We start from the raw sequence: 3753 nt of genomic DNA on the forward strand, positions 1-3753 counted from the left end.
TCAGTGGTTGTGTAATTCCTTTGGTTAGCATTCAAGACTTTACTAGCATAATAAATCACATGTACCAAATTGTCTTTCCTTTGTCCTAACACTGCCCCAATAGCAAGGTCTGATGCATCACACATCAGTTCAAAAGGTAAATTCCAATCAGGTGGTGCAATGATAGGTGCAGAGGAAAGTTTTTGCTTCAAAAGTTCATAGGCTAGCATGCAATTTTTATCAAATACAAAGGGTGTATCAGAGACAAGCAAGTTACTCAAAGGTTTGGCTATTTTAGAAAAGTCTCTAATAAACCTTCTGTAAAAACCAGCGTGTCCCAAAAAGCTCCTAACTGCCTTGACATTACTTGGTGGAGGTAGTTTTTCAATGATTTCCACCTTAGCTCTGTCCACCTCCATGCCTCTATTAGAGATTTTGTGGCCAAGGACTATTCCTTCTGTGACCATGAAATGACACTTTTCCCAGTTTAATACTAGGTTAGTCTCTTGGCACCTCTTAAGCACCAAGGCAAGGTGGTGTAGGCAGCTGGGAAAAGAATCCCCAAACACAGAAAAATCGTCCATGAAGACCTCAATAAATTTTTCAATCATGTCCGAAAAGATGGACAGCATGCATCTTTGGAAAGTGGCAGGTGCATTGCACAATCCAAAGGGCATGCGTCTATAAGCAAAAACTCCATATGGACAAACAAATGATGTTTTCTCTTGATCACTAGGATCAACTACTATTTGGTTGTAGCCTGAATATCCATCCAAGAAGCAATAGTAAGCATGTCCGGCAAGCCTTTCAAGCATCTGATCCATGAATGGGAGTGGGAAATGATCTTTTCTGGTGGCTTCATTGAGCTTCCTGTAGTCTATGCACATCCTCCACCCAGTAACGGTTCTTGTGGGTATGAGTTCGTTCTTCTCATTTGGCACCACAGTTATGCCACCTTTCTTGGGAACTACATGGATGGGACTAACCCATGGGCTATCAGAAATGGGGTAGATTACCCCTGCCTGCCATAACTTCCTGACTTCCTTTTGTACCACTTCTTTCATGACGGGATTCAATCTTCTCTGAGCTTGAATGGAGGGTCTAGCATCCTCTTCTAATAAGATTTTATGCATGCATATGGATGAACTTATCCCCTTCAAATCAGCTAGGGTCCATCCAATGGCATCTTGATGAGTTTGCAGCACCTTGATCAATTCTTCTTCCTGTTCTTGGCTCAAGTCCGAGCTAATGATAACAGGGTGACTCTCATCACTACCCAAGTATGCATACTTGAGATTAGGGGGCGATGCTTTGAGCTCAGGTTTTGGTGCTTCCTTTTCTTCTTTCACTTTCTCTGGCATGCTTAGCATGGTTGTGTCAGCACCCTTGATATCACTAACTTCAATATCCTTGGTGAACTCCTCCTCTGCCACTTCCTTTATTGTTTCCTCAAAAGTTTCTTGTACTGCAATGTCCACTACATCAACCCTCATGCATTCCCTTAGTGATTCTGATGGATAGCTCATTGCCTTGAATACATTAAACACCAATTTCTCATCATGTAGTCTAAGAGTGAGTTCACCCTTTTGTACATCTATGATGGCTCCAGCAGTAGCTAGGAAGGGTCTTCCCAGAATTATTGAAGCTTTGGCTTCTTCCTCCATATCTAACACTACAAAATCAGCAGGAAATATAAATTCTCCCACTTTCACCAACAAATCCTCAACTATCCCATGAGGGAATTTAAAAGTTCGATCTGCCAGTTGGAGGGCCATTCTTGTTGGTTTGGCTTCCTCAATCTTCATTCTTCTCATCATTGTTAGCGACATCAAATTGATGCTGGCCCCTAAGTCACACAAGGCCTTCTCCACCATGACTTCTCCTATAATGCAGGGGATTTGGAAACTGCCTGGGTCCTTCAATTTCTGAGGCAATTTGTGCTGAATGATGGCACTGCATTCTTCAGTTAACAACACAGTTTCCTCATTTCTCCAGCTTCTCTTCTTGGTCATTAATTCTTTTAAGAATTTTGCATAGAGTGGCATTTGCTCTATTGCCTCAGCAAAGGGAATGTTGATTTGAAGCTTCTTGAAAATCTCCAAGAACCTGGAGAATTGGCCATCCTTTTCACTTTTCATCAAACGTTGAGGATAAGGTGCTTTAGGTGTGTAAGGCTTCAAGACCTCTTTTTCTTTTTCTTTTGTTGCAAACGGTGTAACAGATTGTCCTTGTTCTTTGTCTTTCACATTTTCCTTTGCTTCATCCTCTGTGGTTTCCCTTGAAATCTCCTTTAGATTCTTTCCACTTCTGAGGGTTATGGCCTTACATTCCTCCCTTGCAATAGCCTTGGCAGCATGAGAACCGCTTGTCCCAGGGGCTTGCTTAGTCAAATACAAAATTTGATTTTCTAGCTTCTGGATGGCAGCTCCTTGGTTTTGCAGGTTAGAATTTATTTCTTCCTTAAAAGCTTTCAATTCAATTATGTCTTGGCTCATGGTTGCAAGCATTCCTTCTATCCGGTTTAATTGTTCTTGAAATTGTTGGTTCGGATTAGGTTGGGTATGTTGATTATTTTGGCCATGATATGATGGTTGGTGGTAAGTGTTTTGTGTGGCTTGGTATGATCTTTGGTTGGAGTTTTGGTATGTGGAATTGTTATGTTGGTTGTGGTTGTAAGGTTTGTGGTTTTGTGGTGGGGTTTGTTGGTTTCCCCACCCAAAGTTTGGGTGGTTTCTCCAGCCTGGGTTGTAAGTGTTGGAATGTGGATCATATGATTGCCTTTGTTGGTTTCCCACATAGTTAGCCTCATCCCAATCACCTCCTTCAATGCCTACTTCCTCTTGATCTTGTGTGTGTATTGCAGCCACTTGCTTTGTTTCTAATTGCCTGGTAAGCTCTGCTAGTTGCTTGGCAAACACCTTGTTTTGGGCTAGAATTGTATCAACATGGTTCAGCTCCATGACTCCCTTAGTGTTGTGTCTTTCTGATGCATAGTAGTACTCATTCTCAGCCACTGTCTCGATCACTTCAATGGCTTCTTCCACAGTCTTTTTCCTGTTCAATGAACCTCCTGATGAATGGTCTACAGCCTTCCTTGATTCATAAGAGAGCCCATCATAGAAGATGTGCAGTTGCACCCAATCATGGAACATGTTTGGTGGGCATTTCCTTGTCAAGTCCTTGAATCTCTCCCATGCCTCGTAGAGAGTTTCACCATCTTGTTGTCTAAAAGTCTGAACCTCAGATCGAAGCCTATTGACCTTTTGTGGAGGGTAGAAACGTGCCAGAAACTTGCTTTCCACCTCATCCCATGTTGTTAGACTCCCCCTTGGGAATGATTCCAGCCACTTAGCTGCTTTGTCCCTAAGTGAAAACGGGAACAAAAGCAGTTTATAGGCATCTTCCTGGACTCCATTGGACTTCACAGTGTCACAAATTCTCAGGAATTTTGTGAGATGTTGGTTTGGGTCTTCATTAGCACTTCCTCCAAAGGAACAATGATTTTCCACAAGTGATATTAGCTGTGGCTTGAGCTCAAAATTGTTGGCCTGAATGGGTGGTTTCTGGATGCTACTACCACAATTCCCAGAGGTTGGGTTTATGTATGAACTAAGAACCCTCCTCTCAGGGATGGCATCGTTTCCATCAGCTCTCTCATGGTTGTGAACTTCTCTATCCATGTTGAGATCTAAAGCTTCCTCAAAATTGTCCTCAGATTCTCCTTCAGATTCCTCTTCTCCCACTACTCTCTTCCCTCTTGCTTCCCTTCTAAGT

General features: G+C 42.4%; 1 non-coding gene across 1 annotated transcript; it reads left to right on the plus strand.

Annotated features, from left to right (window-relative positions):
• Positions 1-3129: 3129 nt before the first annotated feature.
• On the plus strand, positions 3130-3233 carry LOC148580627 (small nucleolar RNA R71). The gene has a single exon (XR_015899309.1). It is a non-coding gene; the product is annotated as a small nucleolar RNA R71 (small nucleolar RNA).
• Positions 3234-3753: the final 520 nt, after the last annotated feature.

The sequence above is a fragment of the Arachis ipaensis genome, chromosome B10 (assembly GCF_059453495.1).
Source record: "Arachis ipaensis isolate K30076 ecotype BB chromosome B10, ASM5945349v1, whole genome shotgun sequence".
Lineage (NCBI taxonomy): Eukaryota > Viridiplantae > Streptophyta > Magnoliopsida > Fabales > Fabaceae > Arachis > Arachis ipaensis.